Source organism: Meleagris gallopavo, chromosome Z (assembly GCF_000146605.3).
Source record: "Meleagris gallopavo isolate NT-WF06-2002-E0010 breed Aviagen turkey brand Nicholas breeding stock chromosome Z, Turkey_5.1, whole genome shotgun sequence".
Taxonomy (NCBI): domain Eukaryota; kingdom Metazoa; phylum Chordata; class Aves; order Galliformes; family Phasianidae; genus Meleagris; species Meleagris gallopavo.
Window position 1 is genome coordinate 19,224,374 of NC_015041.2, and position 13,651 is coordinate 19,238,024.

Genomic DNA, 13,651 nt, shown 5'->3' on the forward strand with positions numbered 1-13,651 from the left:
GGCTGCGCGCGCGGGGCCGAGTGGGGTGGCTGGGCGGGCAGAGCCGCCGCCATGATGGCGCGGAGCGGGGTGTGGCTGCGGGTGGGCGTGCCTGTCCTAAATCTCTGTACTCTATGTGGTAAAATACCTGGTTGTGTAGGCCAAAAGCTAATAAGTAAGGTAAGCGCCCGTTGTCACTGTACAGTTTGCCTCTAAAATGCTGTCCATCAGCCTTTTCAAACAATAAGCTATTTGTTTTTGTGACTGTGATGCCTTTTCATACTTTCCCAGTTCAGTGTGTGGCAGAACTGTGTAATGGGTTATTCAGATCAGTACAGATATGAATACTGATAATCCCATGTTTCTAGGAAAGAGTTTGGAAAACTTTAAAAGAGAGGAACAGGTCTTGAACTGAATTATTTTTTCATTAATTTGAGTGCCCTGCTAATAAAGCAGCGAAAACTCCATCTTATAATCTTGATGAGAAAGGGGCCATTTTTCCCCCCTTGTCTTCCTCTGGACACTTCTATAAGAAAAAGGCAATGTGTGGCTCAGTATTGCCTCAGAAAACAAAATGAAATTTTTGAATGTATGAGCTTTGAAGAGAAAATCTTCAAAGAAAGATGTGTCACGATGAAAGTGTCTGGATGGAGGCTCAGAGCCAAAGATAGATCTGTTTTCAGTTACAGCGGGGCTAAGGATCACTCTGTAGAGAATATTGCTTGACCTAGAAGGTACAATGTAAAGTAAAGATTTTGGGAGGAGAAATGGGAAAATAAAGGAAATAGAGATCAAAAAAGAGAAAATCCAGAACAAAGTATAGAGGAAGAAATGTGTGGAGGAGGGTAGAAAGAAGAAATAGGCACAAAATCTCATAAGAAAATCAATTGTAGGATCTTTTTAATGGTATGAATTAATTATATGAGTGTAGTAGAAGCAAGAAGAACACATAGAATGTCACATAGAATGTTATTTTTCCAAAATAAAATGGTAACTTTTAGAATTTACTCTCTCTACAATGTATTGATTTTAGTATCACAGATTTTATTATTATACACAGATATTATTACACAGATTAGATTTTAGTATCACAGAATCACAGAATCAGAGAACTGTAGGGGTTGCAAGAGACAGCTGGAGATCATTGGGTCCAACCCTCTGCTAAAGCAGTTCCCTGCAGTGGATTGTGTAGGAAGGCATCCAGGTGTGTATTGGATATCTACAGAGAAGGAGACTCCACAACAATCTGTTGTCCATCAGGACCCCCAGTCCTTCTCTGCAGAGCTCCTCCCCACCCAGCAGGTCAGTCCCTATACATGCATACATAACAACAACAACAACAACAACAACAAAAGGAAAAAAAATGGAACCAAAAAATATATGTATGTGTTCATGTGTTTTTTCCTCCCCAGGTGTAGGACTCTACACTTGCCCTTGTTGAACCTTATAAAATTCCTCTCCACTCAGTTCTGCAGTTGATCCAGGTCTTGTTGAATGGCAGCACAGCCTTCTGGTGTGTCAGTCATCCTCCCAGCTTTGTATCATCAGCAAATTTGCTGAAGGTGCATTCTGTATCTTCATCAGTATCAATAATGAAGACATTGAACAAGACTGTTCAGTACTGACTCCTTATGAAATGTAATAACTTATATAATTTAGGCTACTAAGGAATATATAAAATATTTTGAGTGGTAGATAAAAAGAGCAGCACACTGCTTTTTTCGTAATTATGTGTCACTAACCCTAAAAGGGAAAACACTTTTCTGGAATAGATCACACAGTCACTTCTCTTTTAATTGTTAAGTAATTTGGAAAGAAACAGTCAATACAAACAAAAACACCTGTATTTTAATATCAGACTACAGTGTAGAATACTAACAAAGCATTGTAGTGATTACATACTGTTAAAGGTTAGTTGAAGTATTCATTAATGAACAATTAAATTTGTGTTATTACACTACTGTCAGCAAACTTATGCAAAGGATTTCCTTCACCATCCATAAAGCAGGTATAAATCTTTGAAATAAAACATTTTCATGGCAAAGCATATCATTATAATAAATTTGCTAAAAATATTCCATTTGGTCTGGTTCAGACTGTTTTGTAGCTTACAAACAATTCCATAGTTTGCTAATAATTTGCTAAACTCCTGTATCTTATTATGTTTCTTTCATGTAACCTGACCTTTCCCGTAAGTATGCATACTAGTATTATTTCAGTATCACTAGCTTACTTGACTTCCAAACTGCGACTACAAATTTATTGTTTAAAAGTGAAACACACAAAGGCATTTGATTTGATCATTTTGGCTTTTTACAGTCAGCAGTGGGTTTGTCTCCCCTGCAGAATTAAACACGATCTGACTATCTCACAGATTAGATATTTTCACAATTAGCTTGAAAACAATCTTATTAAAATGTTGCAAGGCTAATCTTGTTAGACAATTGTGACAATGCTGCTTTTGCACAAGGTTTGTAAGCATCACTGCTGCAGTGTCCAGTGGGGTGATTTCGCCCTGGTGTAGTCCTGTGGGCAGTCTTATCTATAGTGAAACAGAACTGCATCAATAATTAATTGGTTGAGTAAAATAACTCTAGAGTTAAGGTGAAGGTTTACACCTAAGCCCTGATATGTTTTTATACAGCTATCTGAATTTTTAGGATATTTCTGGCATGGTATGAATTTCTTATGCTAAGTCCTACTCATTCACCCTAGCAGGGCTCTGCCTGTCCTCTCCCAGTTTTGTTGATTCTCTGTAAAGTGCTGCTTCTCTTGAGGTAATTCAATCAATATAGTGATATGATGTTTCATAAAATTAGTATCTGTGTTACGTGACAAGATTTGTACACTGCTGCAGCTACTCTTTCCTTAACATAGAACAGTTGCTGCTTGACTAATTCAGTCAAGGTGTAGCTGCTGTTCTCAAGGTCAGCTTCAGTGCTCCTGACTGGTAACCCATATGTGAGAGCTGGCTTTCCAAGTTAATCATCTCCAAGTTAGCAGTAGGGAGACTTGCAAATGCTTTTTAAATTCATGTTGTTACTGCCCATGTCAGCCCTAGTTGTAGGAGGAAAGCTGCATACGACCTCGTGTGTTGTTCTTAGAATTCTGCTGAAACCCTCACATATGCAGTTAAGGTATTATTTGTATAGCTTTGCCAGCTCTTCAATATTTTATCTTCACAAATCACAGACTCTGTGCAAGGTTGCCAGAATCCTGTCACATACAAGGGACTTTGATCAGGTTACACTATTTTTGTCAAGCTTGTGCTTGGTCAATTGAAGGATGTATCTGCTGTGCAGCTTTAGCCTCTAGGTGCAAACAGCAGCACAACTCTGCTTTGTTTGCAGTCAGCAGTTGTTCTGCAAAGCATGAGTGGCTTGGAACTGCCTGATAATATCATTTTTCATAAGCACTAATTGGGCAATACTATTATTTGTACCTGTTTCCTGATTTTTACAGTAATTGCAATCAGCAAGACAAGTCAACACATCTGAGTACATCTAAGTTATACCTTTGGTGAACACATTTCGAGCATAGCAACTCTACTTTGTGGTCAATGAAAGAAGAGAAGCATCAGGGAGTAAAAATATAACTGATTTAAGTTAGTTTAAACTCTGCGTGTCTCCTGTAAAGTGTAATTATAGCTCCATTTTCTTAATGTGATTGAATACAAAAGGAAATTACCAAGCATGTATAATTATAAAAGAAAAATAAAATAGAATTATACAATTGCAGAAGGCATGCTGTAACATACAGCTCTGCCTTTAAAAGTTTTCAACAATAGCAAAGTTGAAGCCTCGGTGAATTCTGAATTTGCAGAACAGATAGCAGCACTGTTCCGAGCAGACCATCTAATTTGAAATTCGGCTGCGCTGACTTGTTTCACCTTGCCGTGATGAAACACAGATCCGTTCTCTTTTCTATTAAGTAACTTCAATCGTCTTTCTTTCAGCCTTTGTATTCTTCACTTAAATACTACAAAGTAATTACTTGGTTTTCCAGTGTTGCAGAACTGTAACCAGCTTGTTCCTGGACCTAATCAAAGTACAGCTTTTGATGCAACTACTTTCCCAAAACAAAATCTTCTCATAGTGAAACAGACTCAACTCTGAAAATATATGATACTAAAATAACAGCACGTTGCACATTCAAATAAAAAGACTGGATGCAACTGCATCAGGTTACAAATAAAGGTAGTGTTGTAAGTAACCCTCATTTATTGACAATAACGATTAATATAAGCTAATAATTTAACTGATGAGCTTTACAGTTTGTACAAACGTGCAGAAAATCAAACAATTCTCTTAAATAAAAGCCAAAGAAATACCAAAGATGAGCTGTTGTAAGAGACACCAATTTTAAGCTCTGTAATTGTGGAGAATTTAGTATTCTGGCACAGATGTCTCTAGAAAGACCATGACAGAAAGAATAATGTCTCGCCTTGTCCCCAACCAGGATTCCCCAGTGTTCTATTAACCAAAATAAAAGTACTTTAATTATCTGAAGAGAACTTCAACAACTGATTGGGGGGAAAATGATTTATTATAAATAGCAAAGGACTGTTTCTTTATCAAGTTAACTGCAACATCAATCTAGTTTAATTTGTATTTGAAATCATTCTGCCTGAAACAGTCTCCAGCAACTCATCTGAATGCAACCTAAATTACAATTACAAGAGGAATACCACCAAAAACATTTGTCTTGGCTAACTACAATCCAAAAGCTCATTTGGAAGCACCTGCAAGCAGTGTTTGTTGCCAAATAGAGAAGGCATGGTTATGTTTCATTTGACAGTATGGAATTCAAAACTTCTGCAGAACAAAGAACTTTTTGTAACCATGGCTGATTATAATTACGAGTAGTTCGGCACTGCTGAGGTACCTTGGAATGCTCATTGTTTAACCTGGAAACAATCTGAATTAAAACATAGAGTTAGTGCTGCCTGAGAATATGAAAAAGAAAAAAAAAAAAAGAAAAGAAAAGAAAAAAAAAAGAAAAAAAAAGAAAAGAAAAAAAGAAAAGAAAGAAAAAAAAGAATATCACTGACTTAATGACTAAAATTTTGCCTTTGGGAATAAGTAAAATTATTGCAATCAGAAAGTAGTTGTGCTAAAAGTTTGAAGCAAAGTAAATAAGTAAAAAAAAAAAAATCTAACAGTAGGAAATACCTATACCAGTCCTCAAATAATTCAAAAAACTGAAAAAAACTTACTTTCTCTCAGAATGTACATGGGTTGATTATCTTTTGTGAATACATACCAGTGAATTTGACTTTTCCTTATGTTGTTTAAAAAAAAAATAAAGCTTCAGATATGATGTAGTACAGAAAGTATAATGCTGTTGTACCAAAACACTGAAAATGTTTGACACTTCAAGATACACTTATTATTCCAAGGTGATACAACGTACCAAGGTTAACTTAACCCCAGCCAAAGCTAGGCCAACCATAACAGTCTTCATTAGTATCACCTGTTCTCTCCCAAAACACACAAACAAAAAGCTCAGCTATATTTCTAGCAAAACTTCATTTCCCAAACCTTTTAAGCTAGTCTTTCAAATCATGATTCTTTTTATCTTCAGAAAAGTGTTGACAAATACAACAGTTAACTTTAATGTCACTTGAAAGTTGAAAAAGCTACCCAGCAGAGTTTAATTAATTGGGTAGGACATAATGATAGAAAATTTGTACCAGCATTCACAGCTGAGTCTTTGAGAGCATACAACTGTTGTAGTATGTGCTTCCTTATAATCTTACAATACTACCTACAAGAAGGCACTGACATTATTAGACCAATTTCTTTGCAATGTGGAGGTTGCTTGGATGACATACTCTAAAAAGTGAGAAGCCCAGTTCAATAGGTGTTATTACTGATGAGGATTAATCATTTTTTTTTCATGTTTTTGCCAGTTTAGAACCCATCAAAGCTGAGTGTTATGTGGTGTACCTTCACATTGGTACTGAAACAGTCAGAACCTGAAGTATTGTCCTAGTTTTGGCCTCTGATTCAGCAGGTGATCATTTCCTTACCCATGGATTACACTCTTGATAGTGACAGTGCTGACTGATGTCTTTTTCTCAGCCATATTAGAGGAGTGGCCACCAGCTCAATACTGGGAGAATATGATATAGGATAGATGAAGAATCCCACTGCTTATTTGATAATTAGCAGAATCAAAGGTGGGAGAGTTTTTAAGCAATATCACTGTTCCAGAGATATAGACCTAATCAAATAGACACAGCCCAATACACATTAGAAGCATTCAAAAGTCAAAGACACCCGTACATAACTGCTTATTGCTACCATGGCATCTATCTTAATCACTACTAGATGCTGTATAAAACAGACTGATTCCTGTTATGAAACCTGATCAATACTTCTCAGAATTGTCTTGTGATCAGTCGGTTGTCTGGGTATGAACGGACAGGGTTTTAATTAAGATCTCACAGTCCAAGGGCAGTTGTCTGTGCTAGTGAAACTGGCTCTACTGTGAAATACAGGTGCACTTCTTAGAGATTATATAGACAGTGATATGACATAAGCAAACTCAAAAACATGACTGAAATGATTGAAAAATGTATTGTCATTCAGAAGCTGTAGTAGCATATATAGTGTTCCATTTCCTCTGATGTAAGACTTTAAGAAGTTTCCTTTTCTTCAGAATAAGGATATTAGAATTTCTGCTTACACTTCTGCATGATCTGTCCTACAACTCCAAAGTAAATCATTTCTTCATAACAACCACTTATACAAATATCCTTGAGAAGAGCTTTGAAGAATGAGGTGTAAGAATTGCCAAAGAAGCAGTAACTGCTTATCACTGCTGAAAATGCCTACTGTTTGTTATCTCTGACCACATCCTGTGGAAACTAGCTTTTCAACACTCAGATCCAGGATGGTCTTAATGTGTTTCATACTCATGTCATGAAACTGTAGACAAGACAAAGTGATCGATTAAGGACACTTCTTAGTAGGTGTCTGAACTGTGGTGACGAATCAAGAATACTAAGAATTCTTTCATTACTCAGCAACTGATTTTGACACCGAGGAGCTGACAATATAGACATGGTTCGGCTTTTCTTTATAAGTCAGATTTATTTATACTGACGTATAAACATGACACCAGATATGTGAAACTGAAAATGTGATCATGCTGATGAAATTAATGTCAATATTGGACTTCAAAGCGCAGCTAATTATAAGTTATTATATGTTGCTATTAATGGTTACAATGCTTTTCTTATTTCTTCCTACTGGAATTAACAGGTTTTACTTTGAAGTAAGGGTAACTGTTGAAGTTTCCTAAATATTGGCTGAAAGAAAGTAACAGGTCAGAACAGTGCTATACCTCAGTAATCAGGTGTCGGATGAAAGAGTAAGATCAATGGCTATAGCAGTTGTCAGCAATGTGTCCTCTTTAGGGGGAGGTTAACCTGCTATATTGGTTGACTGATGATGTGAAACAGTTATGATAGAACATCTAAAAGGTGGAAGCAATATCTGTGTCTACACCTGAGTGAAAACATAGGTCCCGGGGGAGGAAGGGAGAGGAAGAGTCTAAAACCTGTACTCTTCTTCAAAGGATGGATTTGAAATTGCTTTGATCCAGACCACATTTCCTCATCAGTCCTAAGAGTTTCAACACTGTCCTCACCTTTCGTTTGTACTAGCACATAAGGTATGCACTGATGAGCAGCAGGTCCAGTAATGCATCACCTTTGGTAGGTCTGTATAACATCTGGATCAGGAAGTTAACTTCAACACATTCCAGGAGTCTCCTAGATTGCTTGCAGCTCACAGTGTTGTTTTCCCAGCAGACGGCCAAGTACCTTAAATCGCCCATAAAGATGAGAGCCTGAGAGTTCGATATGTCTTGTATCTTGGCTCTATTTGATCAGGCAACCTTTAGTAGACCCTGACTCCTGATGTCCTTTATTGGACTGGTCCCTGTCATAATGAATGATATCCATCCTAGGGTTATGGGAGAAATGGCTGATGTGGTTGCCGAGCCGCTCTCCATTGTATTTGAAAAATTGTGGCTGCCTCGTGAAGTCCCCAGTGACTGGAAAAAGGGGAACTTTACTCCCATTTTTAAGAGAGAAATGATGACTCGAGGAACTGCAAGTCAGTGAGCCTCACCTCTATGCCTGGAAAGATCATGGATCAGATCCTCCTAGAAGCTATGTTAAGGCACATACGAGATTAAGAGGTGATACGAGACAGCCAGCATGGCTTCATAAGGGTAGATTGTGCCTGACCAATCTGGTAGCCTTCTGTGATGGGGAGTGATGACATAGGTGGACAGACGATGGATGTCATCTACATGGACTTGTGCAAAGCCTTTGACATGGCTCCTCACCACATCGTTCTCTCTAAATTGGTGAGGTATGGATTTGAAAGATGGAATGTTTGGTGGATTAAGAACTGGTTGGCTGGTTGCCGCTAAAGGGTTGCGATCAGTGGTTCTGTGTCAGGCTGGAGGCTGGTCACAAGCTGTGTCTCCAGAAGATCAGTCTTGGGACTGGTGTTCTTCAGCATCTTCATCAGTGACACAGATGATGGAATTGAGTGCACCCTCAGCATGTTTGCAGACGACACCAAGCTGAGCGGTGCAGTCGATACACTGGAGAGAAGGGAAACCATCCAGAGGGACCTGGACAGGCTGGAGAAATGGGCCCATGTGAACATAATGAGGTTCAATAATGCCAAGTGCAAGGTGTTGCAGTTGGCCTAGGGCAATGCCAGGTATTTATACAAACTGGGGGAAGATTGCCTTGAGAGCAGCCCTGCAGAGAAGGACTTGGGGGTGCTGGTGGATGAAAAGCTGGACATGAGGACATGAGCCAGCAGTGTGTGCTTGCAGCCTGGAAGGCCAACTATATCCTATTAAAAGAGGAGTGGCCAGCAGGGAGAGGGAGGTGATGGAGACATGCTCCTTTAAGCAAATTCTGATTATTTAATCAGATATAGTATTTGTGTTATGAAAAATAATACTTAATCTCTTTGAGAGCTTGCTTGCTTTTATATACTGCTCTGTCTTTCTCATTTTATGTGTTTTTGCTGTTGTTTTTGAGAACAAAAAACAAACAAACAAAAAAACCCACACAGGCTACATAGTTGTTAATATTATTTATTCCTGAATTTACACTATCACAGATCAAAGAAGGAACCTAAGACTGATGACTTCTAAAGGTACTTCCCACCTCAAACAATTTTATGAATATTATATGTGTAAAGGATAGCAAAATACAAAATATTTAAAAACAAACAAAAAGACCATTCTAGAAAACCCTGAATAATTAAGGAGAAAAAAAAAAAAACAACTAAATGTGCATGAAAGTCAGACATTACAGTTAGTCTTTGAATGGAGGGCATTTAAGCAAGCAGTTATAAAACAAAAGTCAATGTTTCTGGACAACACCTACCACTGTTTGTAATTATGCATAGTAACCAATTAAGTAGGCAAAATTAAATGCACTTAAAGCAGTGTAGCTAAAAAGGCAATTATGGTAGAACTTAACATTAAACTGTTCTCACTCCCCCTCTACCCTCAGAGCGTTGTGAAGTTCTCATATAGAACACCATTGAGCCTCTTCCCGGCAATTTTCAGCAGATACATAAGTATGGCTTCCCATAAATACTAGTGATTTGTTTAGAAGTAAACATGTAGATCACACTACTCATGAAAGGCTTCTAGACGTATCCTGTTTGGATCTTCTGGATGCCTCAGGGCAATTCCACTTCGCAGTAGCAGCTCCAGATAAGGTGGCCAAAATGAGTCATCAACTGTTACATAGGGTTCATGTGGTGTGGACATTAATTGATTCAAGAGAAGCTGGAGGACCAAAAGTACAAAATTTAGAACATGTTGTGGAAATTAGTATTGATAAAAGGAGAATTCTAGTTCTAAGTTTTTCACTGTATATAAAAAAATTCTTACACAGTATAATTCTTTAGACAGTATAATTGTAAATGCCTAAGAAATGTCAATGTAAGGACAGTAAGAAATCCTTACATAATCCAGAGAGAGAGAGAGACAGAGATTTTTGGAAATAATTTGTCTGAAAGCCATAATTGACTTATCACCAATGCTTGTAAAAATCTGTACCAGTGGAAATGCACTGTTCACTGTTCCACTGATGAAATGCACTTCCTTCCACCACTGTGCTTACATCCACTGTTTTGTCTCCATAAATATTCAGCAAATACTGATGAATGTCAGTAGGTATCATTTTTTTTTCAGATAGAGGAACTCAATGACATACCTTTGCTCCATACACACTTCCACGTCAGATGCATTTTGTCAGACTGCCCACGCTGCTGCCACATGCAATGGAGTACTGGTTGGGAGGCTCAACCTCTACTGCCTCTACCTCTACCTCTACCTCTGACATTGTGAGCCAACATCATAAAATAGGAGCGCTACTTTCAGAGCAGCCTCTTTATCATCATCAACCTTGTTGAGGATACACTCTATTGCTTCAACCACATAACTGTTGAAGAACTGAAGACCAGATGCAGTACTGACCACAGGGGAACTGTTACCCACAGACCTCCAACTAGACTGCGCCACTGATCACAACTATCTGAGCTCTACCAGTCAACCAGTTTTCAATCCACCTCACTGTTCTCTCATATAATCCACAATTCCTAGGCTTACCTGTGAGGATATTATCACAGACAATGTGAAAAGCCTTGCTGAAGGCAGACATCATCCACTGCTCTCCCCTCATCTGCCTTGCTTGTCATGACATTGTAGATGACTACCAGATTGGTCAATAATGATTTTCCCTTGATGAATCCACAATGATTACTCCCGATAGCCTCTGCTTCAACCTGCTTGGTGACAACATTCAGATTAAGTTGCTCCATTGCTTTCTCAGGGACAGAGGTAAGGCTGACAGGCCTGCAAATTTCCCAAGTATTCCTTCTTGCCCTTTATGAAGACACTGCATTTCCTCCAGCCTTCAAGCACCTCTTCCATTCTCCAAGACTTTTCAAATACGATAGAGAGTGGTTCAGCAATCACTTCTGCCAGCTCCCTCCCTGTTGGTGTATACCACAGAGGCCCATGGATTTGTGTATGTCAAGTTTGCCTAGATGATCTCTGATCAGATCCTCCTTGGCCAAGGCAAAGTTTCCTGCCCTACTCTCTCTCATCTTCAAGGTCTGGGATTCCTGAATGGCAATCTTAGCAGTAAAGACTGCTAAGCAAAGAAGACATTCAGTAACTCCGCCTTCTCAATGTCCTCCATTATCAGAGCACCCACCTCATTCAGTAGCAGGCCATAGGCTCCTTTTGCTATCGATATACTTAAGCCAACAGACCAATTCTGAGGAGGAAGTGGTACTTGAATGTTAACCAACTCTCTCGTGCAAATTCCTATAACTACTTCTTGATTGTGCATGACAAGCGCCTTACAACAATTCACCACCTCTTAATACCTCCTTCCCCTTTGTTTCTTCCTTACCTAAATATACTACCAGTTAAGAGACTGAAAATCAAACATCTGTTTCAGCATTCGTTTTGTGCTCTTGAAATCTGTGTATATCCCCTCATAATAGGAATACACACCTACAGATTATTTAATTTTGCCTATTCTATCATGCTTTCTTTATTCATCCTAGCTACTTTGTTATTTCTACTCAGAGCTTGTAGAGTCTCAGCCTTTGTAGTTTTATTAAGTACAAAATATTCTGCCTGCCTCTTTCTTGCTGATGAAAAAATAGACATAAAAAGTTTTACCCCCCCAGTAACGTTAAAAAAAAAAAACTATTTTTTTATAAATGTTCCAAAGAATTGCTCAAGTTTATGTATTTTGTATTCATCTGCTCTAACGCTGAATATTTACTCCAATTACACTGCTGTAGATTAATTGTTGCTTAGTCTTCTATGACATCTTATATTCCAAAATTGTCTTTATGGTCATTCACATACATTTATATTGTAAATATCTTTCAAATTTTAAAGTAGTCTACTGAATTCTCAATCTGATAGTAATAATTCTTAAACTGTTTAAATGGAAAAAAAAAAGATTTATAAAAAATGAAAAATATAGCTTACTAGTGGAATAAAGATTAGTATAATAAAGTTTTTGAAGTCTGCATGATGAATAAGTTTACATCTTGCTGAGGTACCTTATGCTAATTTAATGAAGTGTTACTATACCTGAATATGTAAATGCATACATCTTGCCTGACAAAATGGATTTATTAAAAATGTACACTTTCGTTGTTCAAAAAGCAAACATTAAGGAGACACCATTAGGAACACATGCTTCCATTGTAATCCTGGAAACCTATTACAGTTCTGCAACATTAAATCTGTAACTACAATAGAAATGTGACTTAGTATTTGTCTTTTTAAGAAACTATTATTTGTATCTAAGCAATTGTTTGAAATTAGAACCAAGTTACTTAATAGAAGAAAAAAAACCCTACAACCATCATCATCATAAACCTTTAGTTTAGGTGGGACACTCACAGTTTAGGCCAAAATAGTTAAAAATAAGTCTGAATTTCTGGTACTAATACTTCCAAATGGAAATCAGACACTACTTGCATATGTTCACATTTTAAGATGACTAATGTTATCAAGAAAAAACACGAAGGGCAATTTATTTTCCATAGGGAATACATCTATTTCAAATTCTTAAGTCTGTTTTCAGACTCTGTCTAATTTGACATTAATAGGCATGCTGAGATACTTCAGGCATGTAAAACAATTTTGATGATGTAAGAAAAGATTCGCTGTCTGGGCTTTAAACTAAAGAACAACAATGTCATAGTGACCGGATCATAACATCTTAACATTAGAATGTTATTCATCAAGTTTTCTCTCAAGAAAAAGGATTTATTTTCTGGGGGGAGGTTTTACATGTAGATGCTTACAACTGTCTGAAGTATAAGCATGGAGGATGAAAAGGAAATTACCTTTAAGACTAGAAGGAAAAATGCTAGCGATAAGATTTAATGCTCCTTCAGAATTAATGCTTGACAATTCAAAATCTTAAGTTGTACTGTAAAGAAAAATACATACTAACTAATATTAGAATAAAATCCATTAGAAATATATGAATCAAGACTCACTGATTTTCTCAGTATGAAAGAAGATAATCCAGTTAATACATATTTCTTAGTTCTCCCACAACTGATAGTGCACTACTTTTCAGAAATATCTGTATTGAATCAGTACAAAACACAGCACGAAATGGAATAATTTTCTTAACCAAAGCATGTTTTCCCTCAAATGAACTTCTGAGACTCATAAAACTTCTATAAAATAAACAATGTAAAATTATAGAAATAAAAGGCAAATCATTTTTCCAGATGAAACTTAAGATTTGGTTATCAAGTCTCATAAAAAGGTGGAGGTTTAATTTGATAGAAATTAAAATAGAAATTAAACAGTCCTAAACATTTTACTTTTAAATTGTCTGTCATGGTTTCATGATTTTTCATTATCAGTATTCCACATCATAACATCATGCAATGCACTGGGGGTTTGACTGCTGATGCTCAAGTTCCGGGTGCCTGTCCAGAGAAGAGCAGCTACGTTTCCCCAGGGGGCTTTGCGGTCAGTGAGGAGATATAACTCCTGGCAAGGTCACCTGATGCTCTCTTCTTTGCCTGCGCTGCTTCGCTTGCGCTTCTCTGCCTGCGCTTCTCTG

General features: G+C 37.4%; 1 protein-coding gene and 1 long non-coding RNA gene across 3 annotated transcripts in view; both read right to left on the reverse strand.

The window, feature by feature from the left end:
• The window catches only part of ADAMTS6 (ADAM metallopeptidase with thrombospondin type 1 motif 6), a 246,452-nt gene that overhangs the window by 168,776 nt on the left and 64,025 nt on the right, over window positions 1-13,651 (reverse strand).
• On the reverse strand, window positions 9,095-13,647 carry LOC104914928. Of its 2 annotated transcripts, none has more exons than XR_004162175.1 (2): window positions 13,592-13,647; window positions 9,095-9,816 (listed from the first exon to the last, which is right to left on the reverse strand). It is a non-coding gene; the product is annotated as an uncharacterized LOC104914928 (long non-coding RNA). The 2 variants fall into 2 exon arrangements; XR_796180.3 differs by lacking the exon at window positions 13,592-13,647 and adding an exon at window positions 10,642-13,442.